This window comes from Rissa tridactyla, chromosome 1 (genome assembly GCF_028500815.1).
Source record: "Rissa tridactyla isolate bRisTri1 chromosome 1, bRisTri1.patW.cur.20221130, whole genome shotgun sequence".
Taxonomy (NCBI): domain Eukaryota; kingdom Metazoa; phylum Chordata; class Aves; order Charadriiformes; family Laridae; genus Rissa; species Rissa tridactyla.
In genome coordinates, this window is record NC_071466.1 from 23,981,526 (window position 1) to 24,007,979 (window position 26,454).

Below are 26,454 nucleotides of genomic sequence, written 5' to 3' on the forward strand. Positions count from 1 at the left end.
AGGCAAGGATCCAAGATTGGCTCAGCCCCAATGTGAATCCAACAGTGAAGATACTGCCCAGCAGTAAGGTTTATCTCAGGAGAATTTAAAACTCATTTGAGGCAGAATCAAGGAACCTGGTCCTGGAGCTCTTGTGTGTGAGATTAGCCACAGTGAGGAGAGTGGAAGCCCACCAAGATGAATGGGCTTGGGTTCAGTGGGCTTTGGACAAGCTCCCACAGGAGCAAAACGCTGCAGAAGTGAGACTCAAAGCAGACCACTGGCCTTTGCCTCTCTGGAAAAGTTAGCCAGGATCATTCTACCACTAATAGAGTTGTCATGACACAACAGACTGCATGGACACCTTTGCTGGACTGCAGGTTTCCATGTGATGAATCACAGGCCTGAACACAGACCCTCAGTTGTGGGAGGACATGGCAGGAGGGCCTGATGGCCCTGGCACACAGCACAGAGCATGCGCTGCCCTGAGAGGGGCTGCAGGCTCTCACCTACTCCCTCCCATCCCCTCACAGATCCTTGCTTGAGTGGAAGAGGCATCAATTACTGCCATAGTTTCACTGAGAAGTATACAAACGCCTACACAACACAAACTATTCTAATTTTAGGGTTTAGCCTTATAACCATTTAATCAATCGCACCTCAGGACCTGGGCATGCAGCTGTCAAAAATCTCCAAGGAGAAACGTCAAAGGGAAGGGGAAGAAAGCAAACCTTCCTCACGTTAGGCTTTGCACAGGCAGGGGGGCCACTGGCCGCTTCTACAGCTGCTTGCGTGGAGGAAATGCACTCAGAGCTCCGCGTGAGTCCCTGCAGCAAAAGTAGAACCCCAGGCACCTCTTTTCCCTTCTAACATGGCGTTGCTGTGGAGCCTGCAGCGTTCCTCAGGAAACTTGTCGTGATGGTACTTGCAGGGAAGGCTCTCGGGAAACAACGGTCCCCAAAGTGGTGGCAGAGCAAGGAGGAGGCATGGCACAGGCTGGCGAGCGTGTGCACACACGAAAGCAGCTGCAGGATACAGGTAGGACAGCAGGAGTGGACCGGGCTGAGGGAGATGTGACACTGGTGGGGAAGGAGCACTACACCTGAAGAGGTTGGGGGAGGGCAAGGGGGTGGGTGGCGAGAGCTGCAAAGAGGGCAGAGGGGCCTCCGGGTGTGATGGAGAGGCCAGAGCAAGCCAGAGACAAGCTGCCCCTTCCCAAGGGATTCCTCTCTCCTCGGGAGTAAGGGAAAACTCAGGGAAATACACAGATTAAACAAATGAGCAAAGAGCTAAAGTAACATCGAAAAGGCAGGTAGAAAGAAGAAAATTTCATTGAAATAGTTTTCATACACTTTTTCACAGTTTTTTTTTGTTTGGTTGGGTTTTTTTCTGTGTATAAGGAGAGTGAATAAAACCAAAGCAGCCCCAGACACTTTGAGCTCGGAGGGTGAGCCAGCAATTCTGCAGCTCACTTGAGGTCTCTGCAGCCCTGAGCACTGCAAATGTTTTATTTTCACATATATAAACCATTCATGAACAATTTCTCCAATGCATTAAGCATAAACAAGCTTTCCTTTTGCAAAGGTAAGTATTTTTTCCTACGCCTGTGATTTTCTCTCCTAAACCAAATATTTTTATGTCTGGAACCATGGAAAGAAAACAAGTCTGAGGCTTCCCATTAATTACTGTGTTTCCCAGGACTTCTCCTGCAGGGTCTGGAGCCAGGGTCCCCTGCCACACATTTTATTTTGTGGAGTCGTTCCATTTTATGACTCTTGGAGCAACTGGTCGTGTTTATTGATCTTTCCACACAGCTGTTCTTTTCCTACAGGAGCCCTGAGACGGATTTTCTGTGGCTGATACGTGAGGCCCCATGCGTCTCTGTTAAAGCCGGTTTGCTGATGCCAGTAACAGGAGTCGAGGAGGCAGCAGCTTTTTAAGACTCGGAGTTTGTGGGTGTAAAGGAAGCAAAAAATGCAACACACTGGCTTCACTTTCACTGTAAAAAAATGTGCTTGTGTGATGAATTCCAAAATCCCATGAGCAAACTAGCCCAAACAAGACTAGCTGTGATACACGAGGATGGAGTGGAGGAATTGTGAGAGACCTGTGCTGGAGAAGGAGGGTGCGATGTGGGAGCTGCACTGGAGAAGGGGGTGAGGCATCCACACAGAACAACTCTGGCTGCACAGCGTCTTTCAGCACATTTGCTCGCATCACAGACAACACTGAATTCCGCTCAGCAGCTTCTACCATCCCTCACCCATCTTAACTAATTTACCAGATCAGACATGAACAGGAACGACCTCATGTAGATACAAGTCCTGTCTCATGCAATAACAAAACCCACAAGCGCTCATGACCCCAAAATACCCCAAACTGGGGACAGCATCACTCGACCGTGGATTATGTTTCACGGTTTTCCGAGGGCCGTAGTCACACGGGACTCCAGAGCTGAACACCCCTGTCGCAGCAGCCGAACTTCGCATTCGGAGGGTGAGTCTGTCTGCCCATCTGGCCACCTCTCTGGCCAGGGTGCCTCACGCGCCACGGAAACACGGCCACCCTTGGGACACTGCAGCGGGGGTCACGCAGACGCGCTGGGAGGCTTGTGGGTTAAACAGGAGCAGGATGCTGGTGAGGGCTCATAACTTAGGGAGGGAAGAGGAAAAGAGCAGGAATGGAAAGTCATTAGGGAAAATATCTGTCTTACCTCTCTCTGCGGACTCCTCAGAAAGCACAGCAGACGCTTTGCGTGTACAAATCGCTCCCCAAAAAAACCCCCATATAAGGATCTCAGGTCAGCACAAAGCAAAGCAGGGGTGCTCTAGTTTCCCCCCAAAATGCCTCGAGCCCCCTCTGAGCAGCCCAGGTTACCCTCTGTGAGGAGCCCCAGCCCTCCCCAGCTCCTCCGAGTGTTTGGGGGTCTGGGAAGGAGCCGCTGCACCCCGGAGCCCTCCCGGTGCCTCCCCTGCGCTCAGGGGGAGGAACGCCTGGAAGAGTGTCAGCACAACACGCTCCATAAATTTTCCCTCAGCCTCCTGCAGACGTAGGTCCTTGAGAAAAATGCCTAAATCCCGTCCTTTGTTGACATAGTAACCACATTTAAGTTTTTGCCCCCCCCGCCCCCCCTGAAGCCATCTGCATAAAACAATTCATTACGAGAAAGATTTATCCCGCCTGCAGCGGGCTGGTTTATGTGGTTTTGTTTGTCTAAGGCAGAAATAAAGAGAGGGAATATTTAGACACTAGAGACTTCACACCCAAACCAAAGGGTTGTTTCATTACAGAAGTTAATATTAAAGACTTCCACAGCTCTTTGAAGGAAGTGTATTTCCAAGAAAAAGGAAAAAAATCCGTTATTCAGATAAACAGGCCTTTTCTAACGCCTAAGTGAAGTAAAGCTTTAGGAACTTTTAAGGAGGTCCCAGCGTGTTTTGTGTTTTTCTCTAACCTGTTCACATGTATTTACCAGATTCCTCCAAAGATGCTGGAAACATCTTAAAAGTTCCCAGTAAAGTTATAAAGCCACGACATCGTGGGAGAAACAGCAGAGGGTCAGAAAGACGTAAAGCCTGCGGAAGACTCTGCTTCCCCAGTCCTATGGAGATGAGCCCTATGGAGATGAGCTCTTTAGCCTCTGGCAGGGGAGAGGAGAGAGATAAAAGAGAATTGTGCCGCAGGGATCACACGGGTTTTAATGGATTTTAATGCATCCCCTCATCCAAACTGCAGCCACCGTACACAGATCTGCATTCAGATTTCTGGCCCTTTTACTGGTAATTTAGGCTGTGGGAGCAGTCTGGCAGCATGTGCAAGACCATGCTGCCCTGCAGGGCTTTTTTGACTCCGGTTGCAAGCGGATGGGGGTGGGGGGTAAAGTAACAAAACCCGAACCTTGGTACTTAACAGTTGAAAAGAGCTTTACAAGCAACATTTCAGTGGTTTAACTCAATGTTGCCTTATAAAAACTGCCTTATTGACAGATCTCTTTAAAGGCATAATTCTGTATAATTTACTAAGGAAAACTTATCTTTGAGCAGGGTTAAATATGTGCTTAAGCCTGGAGTGAGCAGAGCAGCATAAAGAGTGAAAGACCTAGCATTTCTTAAGCTATAACTTCTTCTCCTCCAACCTTGAGATTCATACAAGTGACCGTAACCCTCCCGCCAACACCCAGGCATCCTCATCTCCCTCACAACATACACCCCCACTCCGCCCGCCAAAATAAAGAAATCAGAGTTCTTCATCCACAAATTTTTGCTGTCATGTAGCTAAGAATCATTAGTCGTTTCTGAACTGTCATTTAAATGGTAAAATGCTTGGGAAGAGAGAAAAAAGAAGGTCTAAATGTGCATTCACAACTCGTGATTTTGTAAGTCTCACCCCTTTGGGGAGGTTTCACTAAATTTTTTAAAGGATCGATTCTGAAATGTAGTTCCAGCATCATTACATATTTCTCAAACTATCGTCATCTAATATCCGACCTGATACCAAATATAAAGTGATATTTTAAATGTTGTAAATGTTTTAAGAATCTGGTAGGTATTATGGAGCTTATAAAGCTATGGCACGCTGCTGTACAATTTACACTTGCTGGGTATATGAAGGCAAAATATTTTCAATATACAAAGTTTGGTTAAGTTTTTAAAATATTTTAAAGCAATTCCAAAAGGGTGGACCGCTAGCCCCCCACCCTGGATCCCCATATAATTCAGTGAAGCCCATGGAACAACTGTAACGTGTTTGTAGCTCTGGGGGGACCAAGGTGGTTCGTGGGAGCTCCGCTTCTGGCCAGGTCTTCTTTGGACTTGCTGTTGAGCTCAGTTTGACGCTGCACCTAATCAGCTGGTAGCTGTGAGATACAGGCTGAAGTTGAGTGTGACCCTCACCTTTTCCTCGCATCCCCTACCATAATCTGTGTTTGCCTCTGCTGGGGCCACTGGGGCAGCTGCTTCAGCAAGCTGATCCACTTGAAAACCAACCCACCCAAAAAGCCATAATTTTTCATTTCACCATCTGGTTAAGCTGACCTGGCTACAGTTGTGCAATCGCTGGATGCAGAGGCACGGAGCGCAGGCCGGGGGGCGGGCAGTGCAGGAGGACTGCAGTCCCCGGTTACACTAGATTATACGTAATATTAAATTTCCTTCTAAGCCTTTTTGTGCCTGTGCTCTCCTCCTGAAATGGGACAATACATTATCCTACAGATTGTAAACCACTGAAATGCTATTGCGTTCCCGCCATGCAGGTATGTGGGGAATATCAGTTGGCTGAGCTCAGAAAGTCTCAGAGGGTGACTGAAGTACCTGTGGTCCTTCATACATGGTATATAAAACCAGTTATCACGAACTCAAAAAATTCAACTTCGAATAACATATTATCATCTAGCAAAAAAGGATAAAATATAAGAGAAGTAAACCAGATTTATTGCTGTACACTGTACCTACCAAACAAATGCTCTGCTGTTAGCAAGAATATAAATACTGAAGTCTCTCTGCTTTTTGTAAATTGAGCCCAGTTTCCATTAAAAAAGCTACTAACTGGGGGGGGGGGGGGGGAAGGACAACAACAAAACACCAAACCAACAATAAACAAACAACAGTGGTATACAGACAATCGTAGAATCATAGAAAGGTTTGGGTTGGAAGGGACCTTAAAGATCATCTAATTCCATAAACATCCTATAAGTTATTTTTAGTAGGACCCTAGAAATATCTTTCCTGATGGAGATACACAATATGGTTTGTGCTAAGATTGGTTAGCTTCTTTCTCTGAATCTGTTTTGGACCAAATAGTTATGATAGCCTCCTTGGGCTGTTTCCTCAGAAATTATATCATAATTAGACTGTTTTATCGTACGTAGATAACTTAGAATTGTAGCTATTGGGCAACATCATCCACAGAACTTCATGAGATAACAAAGTTGCACAAGCAGCTGACTAGGACGGATATTGAAGATGAACCACTGTACTGATGAGATGGCAGAAAAGTCCCGTGTCCTTTTGAAATGGTGTTTTAGAAAGCAAAGGAGTGACCGAACACAAGAAACGGGCTCTGGCCCAGAGCTGCAGGCACAAAGCATTAGCAGCCGCTTAGTGCTATGTTTGCAAATACTCTGGTTCCTGTAGAAACACCTAATCCTTCCCGAATCCTGGCCAGCATTTATGGCTAAGTGCAGACGGTTAAAGACTGTTCTCGATTACCTGTTTCTTATCTGTATGGTCTATTTTGTGTGACAATGGATTTTCAACTAGATTTTTAAAGCTTAATTATTCAGGCCACGTATTCAACATCTATTTACATTGCTATGTGCACCAAGCACCTATTTGGTGGTGGCCGCGCGGTGGGGTGGGGAAGTTTGGTACTGCCTTAGCCATAGGGAACAAAAGAAAGCAGGGAGAACACAGGAAACTACAGGGCCCTTCATGCAAATCATGAACTTTCTATAGGCATCCTTGAACTATCCTACAGAATGTGATACTGAGTTACATCCAGCAATGGGATTCTCAAATAACATTTCAAAAGTGGCTGAAAGGATTAGGAGATTGTCAGAGCTGGGGCTGAGAACTCCTTTCCGTTTCAGGGCTGACCTCCTCGGCACTCCAACTGTAAGTTGGGTTTTACAGAATCATTTCCTTTGGATCCTACTCAGTCCAGGAGGATGCAGTTAGAAAGGCCTTCTCCATACAAGACCACAAAATACTGAGGCAAACTTAAAAGGGAAAACCCAGAATAAAAGCACACAGCAAACAAAACAAGGTTTGTGGTCCGCTCTTAGAAAAGCTAAAGCTGAAATTCCTGTTCACTTTGAAGGGATGCCCCCTACCCAAACCAGATCAATCAACCGACCTCATTTTGTGGCTGCTTCACTTGCTCAAGCTTTCTAAAATTTGTACGTGTACCCCTGTTCAGTGTGGTGTTCCGGAAAGTGCCTTGGCATCACCTTATTGAACTTTATTGAATCTGGGCCCTAAATACCACAGTGCTGGATGTATCAGCTACAGCAAATAGATCTGCCATGCCTGAAGAGGCAGGTGCGGTATGTTCAACCAGGAGCACAAGCACAATGTCTTTGCTCTTGATGACGAGGCCGTGCCACTCCAACAGCAGCTGCCATTGAAAGGGCCGTCCTCATCTCTTTATGCTGGAGCTGGCATTTGTCTGACTCCACCATCAGCTGATTTATCGTACTCACTGAGCAGAAAAATCTCTGTTTTCTTCCTGTTGGATGTTTCACCCCGTATTAACTCCCTGACCCGCTCACCACAGAGTCAAGAGCTGCTCCGAGGGAAATGGCAGAAGGGCACCCAAGTGTGAGGGGGAGAGGGGCTGCCTGGCACTTTTTGGCAGTAGTTATCTTTTAGCCCAGCTTAAATATACTGCCTGGCTGTACCCTTAGGCCACAGCCAGAGATGTTGTCCAGGACACAGATGAACAGGGTTAAGAGCTTCTTTTTCCCTCCCACAATTCCCTGAAGATTACCATCCCCTCAGATCTGCCAACAGGGTGGCACGTTTTGTCTCCCCTCTTCTCAGTCTCAAAATGATCTGGAAAAAAATCTATGAAAATCACTGAGGCTAGTCCCGATCATTTTCGCAGAACTGTGCCCGAGAATGACGAAATGAGCAATTATATCACTGCATCAGGGGGTGAGGTTTCCCAAGGTACATGCGTTAGTTTATGGCTTGTTACCACTGGAACAGGGAAACGAGTGTCCTCTACTCCCTTCTGGGCAGTGGTCTTCACCTCCACCTAACGCCAGCTCTGCTGCTCCTCTGACAGTTTGATGAGCCAATTCAGTTATTTCAACTGACAGAAAATGGTTCGGTTTTTTCCCCTGTTTAATTTTCTACAGCCTGTGAGATGAACTGGCTCACATGGGAGTGACAGAGCATTCACAACATGCAGTCATGAGCCAGGACCACGCTTGGGTTGGGGTGCTTCCTGATGGCAAAGAAGGGGAAAAAGTGCTCAGTGAACATTAACATCTTAACACGGGTCAGCTGCAGCCTCACGTTAACAACCGCTATTATTGCTGTTTCCTATTTGAGCCCGAGGTCTGTCCCACTTCTTTTTCTCTTTACAAGCCATGGTGAGTTTAGATGGATGGTTTGCACAACACTGGATCCTTTCTTCTACTCTCAAGGAAAAGCTCTTTCTTGGCATAGACAGGACCAATGCCCATGAAAGTGTTAATTTGTTTAAAGCTACTCTGCAGCTCCTTTGCCCTTCAGGGCCCCCAGAACTTTGAGCCACCAATGAGTCCGTTCAGAGAATGCAATGCTTGTACCTGGACACACTGTCAGAGGACTCTGGTAGGAGAAAAATTAGGAGAAACCAGCAGAAGGTAAAACTCTCTCTTTTCATCGGACCTTTGTACATTCATTTGAATTCCTGCCTTCTGATTTACCAAGTCACCTTGTGACTCTTGCCTGCTTTGCTTGCAAGCCTACACCAGCTCCCACCCCAGCCCTGGTACACTGACATCACCTTCCCCTCCCGGTGATGAAATACACCTGCGCAGAGGAGGAAGGAAACTTGGGGAGTGTCAAATACCAGTCTAAAGTGCCAGCATACCATAGCAGGCTGGTGCAGTCACCCCTGGCTTTCCTTCAGTAGCACTTTGGGAATGTCAGTTCTTTTTCTCTCATATTTTTGCAGCAAATACTTGTAGGCTGACATTCTGCCTCCTCCCTTGCTGGCTTTTGCACTGCGCAGATTGCTGTAGCCAGTCATGCTTCAAAGAGGGCTGAACACTTGTGGGAGTGATTTCAAATTACTTTCTAAATGTCCTGGTTACACGGAGGAATAATCTTTTGAGTTAAGTAAAGTAGTTCACCTTCTAAAAAGAAAGATCATTTCAAAGGTCTTCAGATGCTGGTGTTCAAGTCTCTTGCTCAGCTGGCCCAGCAAGTTGAAAGACCAGTTTGCATGCTGCAATGCCTGGTAGTTTTGAATTTCCTCCTCTAGCCATGAATCTCCTGGGCGAAAAGTATTCAGGGAGGCAGGACTCACAAGCTGGATGTTTTCCCAGGCTCAGCCTTCCTGTGACACAGCATCAATCAATCAGCCAACCACTCAATCAGAACCAGAACACTGTTCTTTAAATATGTGATATATCTACATGTAGTCCAAGCTGTGACACCAACTCCACCAGTAGCCTCCGGAAAGAATTGTGCTAGAATCTGCTAGATTTACTCATGCTGGAGAGTTCCCCCAAAAAGACTAACGCTGCTGCTGCTGCTGCTCAAGGGCCAGTTGTGATTTCACATGACCGCTGAACCAAGTTAAAATCCGGTTGCCACAGAGAGATCTTTGCTATCCTCCTCTCCAGTCCCCCTTCCAAAGGCGTTTCCAGCTGCACGTGCCTCCTTCTTAACTTGTTTTCCTGATTTAATTCTCTGCCATTTTAGTGAGTTGGATCAGCTTATTCCATAACCAGAGCAGTGCCAGAGCTGGCAACAGGGTGAGCAGCAGGGATACATGGTGAAGAAAAGTGGGAGGAAGAAAGGGTGAAGAAGCTGGATTTCATTCTTTTGGTGATACAAAACGAAGCCTAATAGAGGGCCGGGATGCAGGGCAGGGCACAAAAGGTCTAAAAGCTACAGATATAGGGAAGGCAGGAAATCAGCTGTCTGTGGCTGTACAGCGTGCTACAGTCTGAGACCGTCCCAGTGAGTAGCTGTTTTTCCATCCTGATTATATACAGGTTCAAACCAACATGGGAGCAAAGAGTCAACCATTGCTCACCCTCACATTCTAGGCAGTTTTGGCAAGAGCCCACAGGTCCCCAGTGGTCAGGCTGCACTGACTGTTCAGACAACCACCGGAGGAAAGGGTGGCGTGTGGCTGTGGGAAGCGTACTGAATTGTCTATTTAAGCCCTCGTTAAATAAGCCCTCCCCTCTACTCGGCAAGCCTTGCTCTTTGGCAAAGCACATGGAGAAGCCTGGCTCCCCAGGCTCCTGGGAACACCAGTCAGGAGAGCAAACCCTTGCAGAGCCTGTAGCGCTGGTGAGCTCTATGGACCTCAGCTGGTGACTGCTGTCACGCTCCCCAGGGTTTTCCACATGACCTGCCTTATTTGGGATTTCCCATTAGCTGGGCTATCCCATACCGGAGGGTTCATCTTCCAGCTACAGTGGTCCCATCCCAAAAGAATGACTGAGAAAAAATGACCCCCGAGCACACAGAGTTGGCCATTTCTCAGCTGCCATGTGTGAATGGAGAGAAAGCCTGTGAGCACCCAGCTCAAAAGACCTAGTGGTATCAGCGCTGAGGTCCCGACAAGATCACTTCATATTTTCCTGCCCCAAGGCTTTTTGAGCAATATGTATATAAAAGCTGAAGCTGAGCATATTTTAAAACTCATCCTTCCTATATGCAATCAGTGCTTTATTAGATTTCCAGCAATGCAAAGGGGCTAATAGTTAATTTGAAAGCTACTTGGAAGTAGCTTTTTTCATTTTATGCTCACCAGTGTTTTTCCACGTTACTCCATGTAACTACATTAAGTGTTCTGATAACAGTGCTAAGAGCAGTGGAAAAGCCAACATATTAAATAAACTTGGCCACTTCTCATATTTTACATGCCATCTCTTGCTCACAGCCTGTGGGTTTAAACGCCTGGCAGCTGGAGACAGGGCACCAAGCAGAGAGCCCTCGGCGCTGGAATTCGCACTTCCTTGCTTCAGATGAATCTGAGTTTGTCGACCTTTGCTCTTATCTGTTCGCCAGGGCAAGAATCACAGAGCTTTTTGCACAGTCCTTCATACGCTGATCTGCAGCCCAGGTGGTTGGAGGCCTATTGGGACCAAAGGAGAAGAGAGGTTTGGACCTACCCCGAGAAGCCTTTGAACCTTTGGGCTTCTGGAAGACTTCAGTACAACAGCGATGGTCCGCAACCATCCACTCCGTCCACAACACTGCCAGGATCACAAGAAAATCAGGAGAGATTTTTTTTTTTTCTGGATTGCCAGGACAACATTATCCTGAACTTATCTTGCTCGCTGCTGGCTATTTTGGAGTTTACTGCACAGGCTCTGTCACATTTTCTTTTCCACCCTCGGCAGTTGGTTGGGGGTGAGGATCTGGCCTCCCAAGTTGTCTCTCCCTGGAGCCTGGCAAGGCATGGACACGTCAGTGGCCAGATATCCCAGAGCAGGGCCACAACTCATCCTCTGGCACTTGAGGCCAGGAGCGGGTGTGGGGAACAAAGCGGTCTCTTGTTCAGAACAGAAACCTGTTTGCTCTGACCCTGGTGACACACTGTGGGTGCTGCATTTACCTGTACTGACACCCTGCTGTGTGAGTGCACTCAGCAAGTCCAAAATCAAATTAAATCAACTGTCCTATTCGGAAAACATTCACTCCTACACGGAGGTACTTGATTACTTTGTCGATGAGTGCTTTGGAAACGTTAGTTTATTAAGGAAGGTGAAGCAGAACCACTTACAGGCCATAAATGTTTAGTAGGGGGGATGACCCCTGCAGAGTTTGGTAACATCACCAATGTGAAGACAGCGCTGCTGTCCTGCTGGTCCCCTGGAAACTCACCCTCCGTAGCTCCGTAAGGTCAGTAAAGCTGGCGCATCCTCCCACTTGTGATCCGTGGAGCGTATCCCGTCAGGGTTTTGTCTTCTGCCCCTCTGCGAGCGGATGCCGCCACCTGCCTCTGCTTATCCCTGCTTACAGAAACCACGGCTCAGCTCAGCCTTTGCAAACCTCACTCCTGATTTTTGCTGGAATCGTTCTTTGAGCTGCAGGGGCCCCAGTGACATTTTCACCCTGTTTTGCTAAGCAGCAGCCACGGCTCCTACAGCCGGTCGCATCGGGCCATAGGTTTAGTTGTCGGTGAGTCAAGTGTAGCGGTTGTTGGGTTATAATCAGGCTGTGCTACAACCAGCAGCCAAATGTCAGTTGACACAAGGCTTCACCCTCCTGAAAGCATCATTTTCTCCATTTGTAGAAGGGCAGTTTTCTGAACAAAGAGCTCAGCACATGCTTTTTATAAAGTCACAGGAAACTACACAGAAAACAGCAGTTTTGCAGGGAAGCACAGAGGGAGAAAAAGCATCCTTGTTTTAAAAAGAAATTTTTTTAAACCCTAAACTTAGTGCTATTTACTTTGGCTTTCTCGGCACACCCCGGGTTATTTACCAGCAGGGATGAGCATTTACACTGCTCAGGCCCCTCGGAGAAGTGATCGCGATGTAGATCAAACCACCCATAGTTTGCTTACGGCAATGGTTTCCCCAGAGACTTGTGTTTTGGTTTTAAGTAAACAAATAGCAATACAAGCAGGAGTATGATGACTCAGGTAAAAGTACACAGATCTGTTTTATATAGCGATCATTATATATGTTTAAGATTCCTCTGAGAATTTAAAAAGGACAGTTTAAACAGACTAAATTGTCACCCTCTGAGACTCCACAGGTTCTAACTTAAACAACTAGGATAAAATTAATGTATTCATTTTTAAAATAGAAATAGCCCTGCTTCTTTTGAACTACACCACGTGGCGTATTTCAAAATAAAATTTTATTACTTTGGACATAAATAGCCTGAATTTCTTGCCGATATTTGCTGATTTCAGAGAATATGACACCTGGTCCTACCTAGAAAAGGAAAGGGCAAGGGGTTCACTAACTAACCTCTTTCCCATTCGTACAAACCCCAAACCTCTGAGCCGGACTGGACCTCTAGGCCTTTCCACGGGATGAAGGATTCCTGACAACGCCTCCCTTTCAGACCTGTGCAAAACATTTCACGGGCACAGAGTAACCCATTCTTGAAATGTGCTTCTTACCCACCTACCCTTACTCACAGGGCAACGTACTTGGTCGGAACCGGGGACCACAGAAACTCAAAGGAAGGGCAGTCAGGGAGCTATTTCCAAGACTATAATTTAGTATAAGACTCTTCCCCACTTTCTTATATCAGTGCATAGAAATATGTTTCAATTCTGGTTACGTACAGCAAGAAATACAGTCATCCAAATGACAGCAACACCGTGACATACATTGGAATACACTTGTGCAAGCACAGCTACCTCTCTGGAAACCAGGCTTAGCAATTCCCTAGGAAACTACAGGAAAAGCACACTGAAACCTTGTTCTTTCTACCTACCCTAACCTTCTCCATGCTTTCCTTGGTGTGTTCACTCTGTAGAGCTGCAAGCAGACAGAAGGACACTTGCAAGGAGCAGAAGTCGCAGCTTCTCCCCCATCCCTGTGAGTGCTGCAGGCAGCATTCGCGCAGTGAGCAAGGGAGCGGGTGGGCCCAGAGGACAGCTGCGTTTGCTCTTTCCCTTCCTTACATGTGCATGTATATAGTCACCTTTAGGCACAAAGCATCCTCAAAATCTTCATGAACACACACTGAACTAAGCTGGAGAAAAAGAAACCAATATGGAAGACTAATAAGGTTTGCCACAGACAGACACACATGCCTACGTGTCTGTCCTCAGCCACAGGGAGACATCAACTGCCAAACACAGGTTTCCTTCCCCAAGCTCTGGGAAAGGGCCCCTGTACAATTGAGGGCAAGCCTGGGTCAGTGAAAGGAGGATATAGGTCTTTTAATGTGTAATGAGGCAGAACCTAAAAATCTACTGAAGACAACGGAAAAGCAGTCAGGTCAATGAGGAGCACCAGATGCCGCCCTGAATCTGCTAGATACCGCGATGGAGACAAAGCGCACTCAAGATTTGGACGTGACAGGGACTCCGTTAGCTGAATCTCAATTTTCCTTTGCAATCCAGCAAAATCACAAACCACAGGGCACTGAGCCACTCCCAGGACAGGGCCAGGAGAAACAAACACCTCACTTGTCTTTGGGTCTGTGGTTTCCAGTCTGTGCTATGGTCCTAGAGATAGAAGAGCCACTCAAAACTGCCTTAGCCATGAGGGGAGGTTTGGGGCTTCCTCATGAACTCTCAAATGCCACCTGTTCCTGCCTGGGTGTCACTTGTGCCCTCAGCACAAGGCTCTGGGAGGGTACCCAGAAGCCGGCAGGGGCAAGTGTGTATGGATTCATATTTCTTCAGCACTTCTGCTAAATCCAGGTCTGCCTAATTATGTTTACAGGGATTAAAGGTGCAAAACCTGCATCTAGGTGATGATGTGCTGAAAGACCACGACTGACTCCAAAGAGACATTTGAGCTGGAAATTACCTGGTCGAAGCCTGTTGCCTTGCCACCTTCTCCAGAGTCTGGAGCTAGGCAGAAACTGGTCTCAGCATTAGTAAAATAAGTGTAGATTAGTACCTCATTGGCAATTTCCATATTATTTTCTATTCCATAAGGCATGAATAAAGCTGAATAAATGTGCCAGGACAGTATCTTCTCTCTTCATATAGTTGTGTTACTTTGTTGGGCAAAATTGTCATGTTTTCAGAAAATGGCAGAGAGAGAGAGATATGTAACAAGCCAAGAAAGGCAGAAGATGCAACATGGCTGCTGAGGAACGCAAGTGATACTGATGTCACAGGAAAGCCTTCTGTCACTAAGACATTCATTGGAAAGGCATGAGCAATGTCGCAGGCAACCATCTTGCAGAGGCAGGGTGGTGTCATCTCCCTAGAGTCTGCACTCCTCATTGACCTGTATTTCCAGAATGCCCATCTCCAAGAATCAAGAAATGGAAATTAGAGGGTAGGATAAATGGGAAACAGACCCCTACTGATAACCTGAGAAATTGTATTTTCCCCTCAGAATTTGTTTGCCTGCCCTGAGGTATTCAGGCAATCAGAAATTTCCAAGGCACCCATGATTGCCTCACTGGGTCCTTCTTACCAACTAGCATAGTCAGTACTGTCCCTCAAGTGATTATGCATGCTAATGGAAACGCTTCTTTGGCATCACATTATAAATCCAAACTCTGCATGTTTTAAATGGAAATGGTGGGTGACAACAGTCCTTTCATCTCTGCTTCACAGCATCTTTTAATTTTCACTAATAAAAAGGCCTTGCTTTCCATTTTGTCATATTTCTGAAAGACTCAACGGAGACAGGAGTCAGAATTCATTAAAATGCTGAGCACAGGGCCAGCTCTTCACAAATAATAAGAAACAACAATAAATAATGAATGAATTTAGCACTTGTGAGAAGTATCAGACTTAACTGTGCCAGAGAGTCAAATTCTCTATTTATCTTATCTAGAAAGCAAAGATAACACCAGTAGTGGCAGCTCAAGTACACCCCTGCTGCCCAGGAGTGGCAGCCAGGCTTGGAAAGGCCACCTCACTGAGATGACACTGAGATGACATGCTGATACAGTCACTGGCCTGTCCCTCTGATGAGTGGACATCTTTCTGCAGTGACCAATGACACTTCCACCTCATCTGCTGAAGTGCAATCGTTCACTGCGTACTACAGGGACGTGATGCTCATTGTCTGTCATCTCAAGCAAATGCCCCAAGAAACCCATGCAAAATCCAGCAGCAGCTGGAAAAAAATAAAGGGAAGGACTGAAAGGCATTCCCTTGTCTTTTTCTTTGCCCTGGAGCCAGGCAAAGGTATGAAAAGGGTTGCTGCTCAGAGTGCTGGCTTTATTCAGAGCAGTGGCTTGAGCCAGCCAGTCCTGTGGCACTGGATTATTTTAATTATCCAACTCTGTGTGGATTGTTTTTGATTTTACGGTCTTTGTACTCCCACTGATGTAGGAAATCCTGAGGAAAGGGCACACGGACTCTCTGTAATACAGTCTGTCTGATTCTCAGCCCCTGGAGCTGCAAATTTTGGGTAACACCTGCAACATCTCAGGCAGAGCAAGCTGCGCTCTGGCCCTAGAAGTGAACCGGGAGCTGCCGGAGGGGACTGAGAGCCCCAGCTGAGCAGATCAGAGTCACATCAAACCAGGCAGAAAGCAATCACTTGAGGAACAGCCCTTCCAGGGCCTGGGTAGATACCAGACAAGCATCTCTTCTGCTCAGTAGCCAAGAGCCAAAAATACTTGCATTCCTCACATCTACTGGTAAATCATGATATGATGTAATAGTGACAGCTAATGATAATGTACCATGGCTTTTGTGGCCTCAATAACCACTTTGGTTCTTCGTAACTGCTTCAGTCTGTAGCAGCTGCATCTGTGAGGCGTGCAGGCATACCAGAAAACACAAATACACTTTCCTCTTAAAACACCTCATGTTACATCCCACATTTCCAGAGGTAAAGCAGCTACAACAGAACACAATATCCAAGTCCTACAGGGATTATAGAAAGCTAACATATGGAGAGCTGGCTTTCTTACTCTGAATTGAAGATGACTTAAATTAAGTAATCAATTAAAGCTATTTTGGTTAGACATAGTAACCCAGCTATTAAAAGTAATAAAGATCTTCGTGCTTTTGCTCAGGGTGGATGATATTCTGAATGTCTAATTTCAAGTTCAGTGAAGTTACCTGATTATACGCAGCACAGCAGTAGACTTCTGGGCAAATCATTACAAGGTACAGCATGGAACGAGAACAAACTGTTTTTTCCAAACATATGTGGGTTGGGGAGCTTTTCGTCTGGTCTTGATTACAGACAAACAGATTCCCCGGTTGCCTGCTTTATGCCTAGCATTAGGTAACCGACAGTAAGAAGCGCTTCGCGCCCCTGTGCTCTAGCGCTGCTCAGAACAAGCTGGGAGGGAGGAGAGATAAGCGTCCTGCAAACAACTTCCCTTTATGGACTGTGCATAAATAGCAGTATGGCTGGAAGTTCATTCCAGAGGATGGTCTATCGCGCATGCAGCAGTATTTCAAAGGCAGACAGCTCTGCAGTTCAGGTCTCCTGAACTGTCTCTGAGGTGACAGTGTGACATGGACAATGTTATTACTATAATTACAAAAGAAAACATAGTGGCAAATAAATCTTCCCAGACTTGTATCTTACTGTTGCTCAGCCTCGCCAATGTTATTTGTCTTTTTCCGTTTCTCAAGCGAGTGGAAAAGAAAATTACAGCCTAAGAGAGCCAGAACACATCAGCGTTCAGTCCCTGCTAAAGCCGGGAAGGTGGGAGCATGGGAGAGCGGTCACAGAGCAGCACGGAGCCTGCAGATCGTGTCTCCGAGCTGCAGCCCATTAACCACGGCATCCTGCTCAAGAGAAGCTACCAAAGCGTGGCAGAGCTCGGCAGCCTCAGCTGCAGCAAGAGGCAGCAGGTTGCTGGACCACAGGTCATCTGCAGCTGGCATGCAGCACTGCAGGACAGGAGAGGCTGCGGTGGAGCTACAAATGCATAGATGCAGCAGAGTCGGAAACCAGAGACAATTCCATGAGCCTCACACTTAGCACAGGAGATTCCGCAAATCTTCTGGGGTGGTTTATAGTCCTGTAATTCCACAATAAAAGGCACAAATAGAAAAAATGTGATGGTAAAATGCAAATTGATTGATGAAGGACATACCGAGAGACTAGGACTGCAACTCTGAAAAGTGCACACAGGAGGAGGAGGAGGGGGATACTCCACATGTGGAAGGGAAACCCACCTCCTTGTACACCAATGCAAAGAGCAAGGACAGTCTGTCCATCTGTGAAAACCACAAACCATGGCAAAAAAGTCGAGGAGAAAGTGTTAAATGTCCTGCTGTAAGAGTCTCTGATATTTTTTTTGCTGATTTTGATGCTAAACTCTGGCCCTTGAGGTCCTTAAGTGAATCTTTAATTCTGAAATTAGCTGATGTTTATTGAGTCGTCTCGTGGTTATGTAAAGCAGACTTCAAAGCTTACAGTGAACTGTCAAAGGCTTGGAGAAAAAACATGAAATCCATCATTGTCAAATCCACTGTTCTAATAATAAAAACACACTAAGTGCACATTTGGCCATAGGAAAAGTTGAATTTGTTCTTTTAAGACAATAGGTACATTCCATGTATTCAGTTTGAATTCTCCAGGCTAACTTTAAGCACTTACAATCTTTTTTGAGACCCTGAAGAGATCCCCTAGGGATTAGATAGTGCAGAGCACGCAACCCAGATGTCTCTTTGAGACTCTAGGAATCTAAATGATATGAACCCTGTATGATACACAGCTGCGCTAGGTTTACCCCTAGGTTATTTGAAGAACTCAGCGAGCCAAGGAGCTCTAAAGCAACCATGATGCTCTCTTGATCCAGGGCTAACCAGGGGGTATTTCAGCCCCGGTGAACCTCAGTTCTCCATTGTCTGCCGTGATGGAAGGCTGAGCCGTGATGCTCCATTACACTTGTGGCACAGCCATTTAATCCCCTACTCTTTGCCTACCAACTACATTTATTCAGGATTGACCATCAGTTTCTTTCCTTGTGTCTTTAGAACAGTTTTCTGGTTTATTGAGGCATTGTGAGTCTGATGTATCAGGGGTTAAGTACTGAGCTCTGTATTTCAAGTGTTTCTTTCACAGGGATTCATTTAAAATACAGTGCACTGAGATGTGTTTATAAATTCACTCCTCGGGTAAGATTTAAATGTTAGTTTGGAAATGGTGTGCACCTCCAGGCAGCTCAAAGTAATTGCTATTTTGTCTCGAAGGAAAACATCCTATCACCTTAAGTCATATGTGCATTGAACAAGGAGTCATTAAATGATACCTCAGTACTGGGTGAACTAGACATCCCTGTCTGAAGTCTACCTGGCTGGAGATACAAAAGATGTAAGGGGAGAAATCCCACATGCTGCCAGCACTGCAGCACCTAAATGTGAGGAGCAACTTCTAAACCTAAAGAGACATCTCCCTGTCCTTTTCACACAGAAGGCAGGCTATTATCAAAATGCAGTGGAAGGGAAAAACCTGATACCAGGTATCTGATGGAGTCTACAGGTGCTAAACAGGAACATCATGTAGCAGCTGGCAGAGGCAGTTACAGGACCAGCCACGGGAACAGGGAAAAGGAATGTTCCCAGGCAAAGATACCACCACATGGCCAGGAACTATGCAGGGAGAGGGGCCCACTGAGGGGCAGGGGGAGCTGGGGCAATGCCCTCCAGCCAAGCTTACACCCTGCTGGGAAGCTTTGCCTTCAAAGCTGAAAGGCAGGAGGGACAGCCTCCAAAGATCCAAAAGCAGAAATCTTTGGACATCCAGGGAACTCTGTACATCTTTCATTGACCAGCAGTCCCTTTCTGCCTTTCCTCTCTCACCCCACCATCACAGCCTCCCTCTCTTTACGCCTCCTAGAGATTCTCTCTCCTCTGTATTGCCCCCCTCCATTTTATTCCTTCTTTCATTTACTTTTCTAGGTGTTTCATTCCCCCCTAAATAAGGCAACATGGATGGGTTTTGCTGTGAACTCATTGTGAGCTCTGCCCTTTAGTACTGCCTCTCTTTCTCACAGCCTGAGCTTCATTTCAGATGTCAATATCTGAGGTCTGCTGTCACTAGTGAGGAAAAGACATTTCTAGGTGGAAATTCATTTTCGTGATGTCTAGCAGATGTCTATCCGCCTTTGGCAAGATGAGTCCTATCTTTAATGTCTATTCCTTTCCTAAACCCATGAGGCTGAGCGGGGCTGTCTGCTGTTCTCAGTTAGTACAGTGCCTAGCACAACAACAATCCTTTAAGTTTACTGTTTCATCAATCTCACGATAAACACGATTAATAACACTTTTCTGTTACACAGCAGTGTGTAAAACATTAACTAGATCTCCTTTTTTTTTTCAAAGCATTTCTGCAAACACTTTAACCAACTAATCCTTATGGTGGTTAGCTACCTTTCTCCCTAGCAGGGCCATTGGGCAGAGATGAAGTGATGAAACGGTTCATGGGGCCATGAGAGAGAGAGAAAAAGGAAGGAGCCTGACTGTTCATCTTAACGACCTTACAGCTTACAAGTCTCTGCTCCCAGCACCACTAATACATTTTACACAACTATTTTTTCATCCAAAATGCATAATCTGTTCCTGCTGCAAAAAAACAGAATGGCAAAGAGTCACAGAGCCGGGGTCCCCACTGTTTCTTCCCATTCTCTGCGTTTCTGAAGTTTTCAGTCTTTTCTGCACAATGGGTCCAACACTGTCCAGAAGTTATGAAGAGTGATTCCCATTCCCATCTGATCTTAGGCCATGTCCTAGGACGTTGAGCTGTGGATTTGAATACCATCAGGCTGACCTGGGCCTCCCTTCCTTGATGGGGAGTCTCAAACCTCCAATCCTATGTTGGAGGTTTAAGGTTCTTAATGTCCAAAAAAGAAGGTGTTTTGTGCGATACGTCTAAGAAGAGTACTTAGTGCTGTCTTTAACTACCTAATGGGAGCCTGCAGAGAAGACAGAGACAAATTCTTCTCAAAGGTGTGTGGTAGAAGGACAAGAAACAATGGATCCATGGTGTAACATGAGAAATTCTGACTCAATAGAGACAAACTGTTTTTTACCATGAGGATGTGGGTTGCACAGAGACACGTCAGAACCTCCACCTTCAGAGACATTCAAAAGTTGACAGGACAAGGCCCTGAGCAACCTGCTCTCACAGGAGGTGCTTTGAGCAGGAGGTTGGACTAGAGACCTTCAGATGTCCCAGAGGTCACTTCCAGCCTTCCTGATTCTATAGAAATACTCCAGTTCAGATAAACCCTACAGGAGGAAAGCTTCCCAGAAGACTCTCAAAGAAAAGTTCCAGGGGCTGTGGGAGTATCTGTGTTACACAGACAGTGTAAGACAGATGCATTCACATTAAGTAAGTGCTTAGAAGCCACACGAGATACTGGAAACCATTTAATTGCGGTACTGTAAGACAGGCTAATTTGCATTCCTTCTTTTTAAAACCTGTGGTTCAGCTGGGGCCTCTTTGTTTCCCTTCTGGCAGCAAGTACGAACTATACCAATACAGGGTGGTTTACAGTGTGAAGTCAACTACTTTAAAATGACCACACATTACTGATAAAAACTTAGCGGTAAATGTAGGACTTGTAGACGTGTCAGTTTAAGCTCTCCTGCTTTTTGGAAAGGTGCTGTGTTTACAAAAAGGCTGAAACTAATTATTTCTTGCCTCAGAGAAAACACCAGTTCTCTGTAGATTGTGAATTGGCTGAAAAATTTCTATGATCCTTGCCAGAAATCCATTTTATTCTGCCTCCTCTGCTGAGCTTGCCACCTCTGGGCTCATGGAAGGCCACCTCAGATCACAGGAGCTCACTGCTTCTAGGATGCCACGAGATATTTGTGTAGGAGTGTATCACTGTCAGGAGTTAAGGCAGGTATGACCACTTTACAGTCCTGACAGTATTTACGTTTCTTTACTGATGAATATTAAAGTAAAAATTAGAGAGGGCAGCAATGAAGAATTATTCCGTGTAGGGTTCTTTCTAGCTTTTCTTACTAATTAAGTGTGTTTCCTTCAAATAACCAGCGCAGTCAGATTTCTGAGGGTAATCCATGCTGTCCTGGTTTATTTAAATTGATTAGAAGAGTAATGTTGCTATTAAATTCAATGGAAGGTGAAACTAAAGAACTTTGAAAATCCCACCTGTAGAAAAGATCGACACAGCACTTTTGTTGGTTTATTGCTGAATTTTAAAAAGGGGAGGGAAGCATGTTTATGGTGGTGCAGGATCAGCACAGTGATGTGCTGTGCTGAGGGAGGGATGTGGAACAGATACCATGGCAGAGTAACAGCAGCTGTGCCCAGGTTACTGACGGGCAGGAAAGGAAGTGGTTTCTGCCAGTAAAGCAGACTAGGAACGGGGCAAGGCTTGGCTAGAGCAGGACTGAGAGAAGAGCTTTGGTATACAGATGCTGGGCAGAGGTCTCAAGAAATGTGTTTGCTATTAATTAATTAGATTTTCCCTATAATAGCTTTGTTTGTATCTAGGCAGGTTTTTTATGGCAGGTGTTTAGGTATGTAACTTAAATGGTTCGTTAGTTCTTTCTTTTCACTGGGACTTTCAAATTGTCCAGGTATTGGATATCAGCCAGAAGTCTTAATGTTACTTGTATGGCACATATAGGGTCTCCTACTCGTACAACCCGCCTCTTCTTCCTTGTAGAGGCAGTTTTTAAACTGGGGGTAGGCCTTACTGATCCCGGCATCTCTTCTGGTGTAGCCGAACCATCTTCCATGCCATCCGTCGGTTGGTCTACCTCCGCAAGAGTCTCATACCTGTTACGCAGAGGCACCTGGTTAGGTGTACGGCACTTACTGTAGGTTTTTCCTCAACTGAGAGAAGTTTGCTGCATATTGGAGCAGTACAGTGAAGTACAACAGTAAACAGTGAAAGGTTTATAATAGTCTAGATGGACTAAATTGATGAAGTTGGGCAATCGCAGACAGCCATAAGAAGTAGATTAATGTTCTGTGAGCACTGCAATTTTTCTTACACCTGCAGACTGTGTGACATCATTTTTTAATCAAAGTTATTATTATCAGATTCATGATTCAATTTTTTGTATTAGTTTCATGAATTAGTACTGAATTCATCCTAAATACTAATGAAATCAGAAAATTAACAAATTTAGAAGGAAAATAGTCTAGTTTGGTTAACTAGAAAGCAACTGAGAGCTAAATTTCATTGTATTAATTACAGATACTCACTAATAATTCCATGAACAAACTTACCAAATTGAATAAACTCCATGGGGAAGCTATCGCCAATGGATCAGATGTACTTTCAAATGACCTCCTTTTGTGAAGAAACCTGCCTCAGAAGTCCCTCCTGCAAAGCTTTTGTGAAAAGCTATGTAAAAAATGCAATTATGTAGGCACTCTCCCTTCACCATGAGGTTCACCAGATTCATTATAGAACATGCATCCTGCTAAGGGTTTCAGGCTCCTTACCCAGGCTTGCGATTGTCTCTCTGCTTTGTCTATTTGTGTGCTTCCCATTGGATCCATATCAGAATTTTGCTTCAAGGAAGTTCTAAGTAGTTTTCAGGGTATTTAAATTTTTTTCACCAAATTAATATAGCAAACTGCCAAAAAAACTCTTCATAAAGGCTGAGAGGCAAGATTTAATCATGTTTGAATTATTTTATGCCAAGGGAAATTTTCGCTGTTTCTCACCTTCCAAATAATATTCTTTGAACAACTTCTAAGGATTTATCTAAGGATCTTTAAAGTGGGATCCATCCTGCACAGAAAACTGAATTATCAAAAGATATCTTCATCCCTACTCTTCTTTCCAGCTTTGCTAAATGCACAAGCTCTCTGTGTGACAAATTAGTTCAGGAACTAGCAAAGGAACCATTTCAGAGATTCCCCAAAAGCTGTCACTATTTGTTCTAAAACTAATACCTTTTCACATGTCGGAATTGTATTAGCATCTATTCACAGATGATGGGGTTATGAATGGGATTAGTAAGTACATCAATGCTGTAAATACGTCGGAGCTATTTTGATAAGAAGCTGGTCATGGGACATACGGTATTTATTTTCTATGTGCTAAACGCGCTGGCATTTTCTGTGCACAGTCCCTTGTTGATTAAGCCCAGAACTTTCACATTATAGGATGCAAAACGCGAAGTTATAATAAAGACAATTTAAAGGGAAAAAAAACCCTTAAGCCTGAGTTCACCCACTGCCAGTCAGATATGTAAGACAACAAACAACTGGGACAATGCTGAAGCTTTATAAGACAGTATCAAATTTACAAAATTCTAATCTGTTTTGGGTTTGGTCTGGGTGGCATTTGGCAACGTAACTGCGAGCAACCAGCTCTTTGACGGTATGTGGCCAAAGCCAATTTACAGAGTAAAATTGTTATCACGAGCAATTACCAGCTTCTTAAACCCTTGGAACAAGCGTTCTAGCCACAATTTTAAAGATCTAACATCTTTCCATGTAATTAAAGACTTGTGCATATTCTTTCAGTGCAGGCTGTAATTAATATCCCAAATTAAGCAGTGTTTAGATAAGTATTACATGCAAGTGAGCTAGCTGATAATCCGATTAGTTAAACAGTGGTTTTCCTCTGTGGTTTACAGGATCAAGGGACTACTTCTAAAGAGTTTGGAAAGGACAGCTGTGGGAGCGTCTCACATTTCACCAAACCAATACGATCCCAAGGCGATGGCCACAGCTGGCTGCCTGGCTGTCCCCATCACAAGCTCCGCTGCCTTTCTGCTGCCAGAAGCAGCGACGCAACTGGGGAGCCGTAGGGCAGGTCAGTTCAGCTCACTTTCCCAGCGGGAAAGCAAATGCACTTTCCGATGGAAACGACTCCTAGATCCAACTCAAAAAAAAAATGGTAGGAAGTGGAGCAAAAGAGAAAGAAAGGTGGAGGGAGGTCAGACTGTTTTTAGGAAGTTTGTAGTTTTTGAAGCTTAGATGTAATTAATGTGAAATTGCACCCAGGCTACTGTCAACAGGCGTATATGTTCCTTAGAGAAGGTTTCGCACCGTCAGTAGAAAACATTGAGGTTCCCCAAGACAAAAAAGCTTGGAACTCCTTCATATTGAGCCTTCTCTTGTCTCAGAAAGTCTGTAGTATTAAAAATCTAAGAAAACTAAGAGAACTAGCATAACTAATATATTACTACTATAGTAATTTTACACCAAAGCTGCAAAAAAGCAAAATGTGCCTTTGGCTGCCACAAAAGTCCTCAGGTCTCAGCGTCTCCTGATGGTGTACCTTTACTTTTGCAAGATCAGATGTGCAATTCTCAGCAGCAATACCCTCCAAAGTCATCTGGCACTGCAGAAACTGAAAGCACATCAGAGTCTCGTCAGCCTGCAAGAGCAATCATTCTGCCAAGTCAGTCTTATCCCAGATCAGCAAACAGCACGTATCACGTTGTGTACCCAGCAAAGAACACGTGATGATGTCATGGGCCTGAATGTAACTTCCCTACCCTTCACAAAATTTATTGTAGGCATTCAAAGAGGGAATAGAGACCAAAAAGCAAATAAACCTTGCAAATAAGACTTTGCAAGGCCTTGGTTTAAGTATTAGAAGTCTGCATCTGGTGTATGCTGGATACATAAAATTTCAAATTATTATCTCACCATGAAATTTCTGAAAGGCTACTTGTCCTAATGATGTACCTTAGAAATCTTGCACACCAGGTAAATGACCCCACTTTGGGACAACACTAACACGCTGCAAATTGTGACTACTTGAAATGTCTGTTGAGACACAAACTTTCACTTTTGTACTCATAAATCTTGGGCATTTGTGCGCGGGCATCAGAGATGGGTGGAAATGCTCACCCACGTACACAGAGGACCTTGGGGGAGTATGGACCCCCTCTGGATAGCATTTAGTTTCTCAGTCAATAGTAGCTTTTCACTTCTGGAAAATTTCAGGCTCTTGGGCACCCTCTTGTACCCACAGGAAAACATCAGTGCTTTGGGTGAAAACTAAGAACCTTGTTTGCCACTCAGGTGACCTCCAGGCTAGATGAGATTGAGAAGGGTTGAGCTGCATCCTGTTTTCCATATAGACAAAGAGGTTTAGAAAGGAGTTGACCATCCTTTGCTTTGATTTCTCTGTTTTATGCTGAATTTGGGTCACTGTAATGCTATATGACAGGAATGTTCTTCATGGCTGAATAAGAGATGTGTTTGTTACCAACCTTGCCACAGTTTAAAAATGCAGAGGGAGAAAGGATCAAACATGGGAAAGTCAGGGTTACGGTGCAAAGGCACTGTCGAGAAAGCCAGTGGGCCTCTCTTTTCCTCCCACACATGGCAAATCTCTCACTTTGTTCTCTGGACGCTGGCTGACCCTTCCACTTTTTGCTCTTTAACATCTTCCTATTAGGGGTACTCCCTCATCTCTGAAATTTTCACTTGATCTTTCACTTCAAACCATGTTCTTCTTACACAATATGTCAGTGTCATACCCCATGGAAGTCCTGGAAGCGCTAATTCAACACTGTTGAAAACACACAAGTCTTAATTGTTATTTGCAGGAAGAGCTTTTTGCACCATAACTTATTCCAGCTTCCAGACTGCCTTTCAGTGCCATTAGAACTGCTTAAAGACCCTTTATATTGCAAGAGTAATGTAAAAAGTCTATAAACAACGATGCGCTCCTCTGTTTCCTCGCTGTCTCTCCATCTGTTTCTAAATGACATCTCTTGCATACTGGCTTTCTGGAGAAGACTGGGCTATATTCTCATTGAACATAAAGGGTAGAGAATTATAGTCATATGTTATGCTCAGTCAGTCCACAGGAGATCTTCCTCCACATCACAGACTAGAGGCTGTTACGTGGTTAATATAACTAAGAGTGACTACCACATCACATAGCAGCGAATATATATAGGGCTTGTGTAAGATTTTTTTCTTGGTTTAGAGCTGTTTGTGTCACATTGACGATGAAGTAGTGGTAATAGTATTTCGCTTACATTTTCCATTTCTTATAACTTGTTACAATAAACTTATGCACGTAGGTAAGCACTTTTTTTGCTCATCCTTGCCATCCTTTTAAAAAATCTGACCCTTTACATTTATCAGTAGATGCCTGGAGAGACAACACGTTTCTGAGGGGCAGAGTGGTTGTCCTATGCTGGATTGTACCACTTTATACCTGTTTGTTTGAGATACTTTTAAAATATTCATTAGAGATTTACTCT

At 45.0% G+C, this 26,454-nt stretch overlaps 1 protein-coding gene across 2 annotated transcripts in view; it reads right to left on the reverse strand.

The window, feature by feature from the left end:
* Positions 1-26,454, reverse strand: part of SPATA13 (spermatogenesis associated 13) — a 165,626-nt gene that overhangs the window by 79,494 nt on the left and 59,678 nt on the right. Inside the window, exon 1 of one of the 2 annotated variants that reach the window (XM_054209240.1) lies at positions 2,693-2,806. The exons of the other annotated variant lie outside the window; for it this stretch is intronic. The gene's annotated coding sequence lies outside the window, so the exon portion shown is untranslated. Of the gene's footprint in view, positions 1-2,692; positions 2,807-26,454 lie in introns of those variants that run through there. 2 annotated transcript variants of the gene reach the window in all.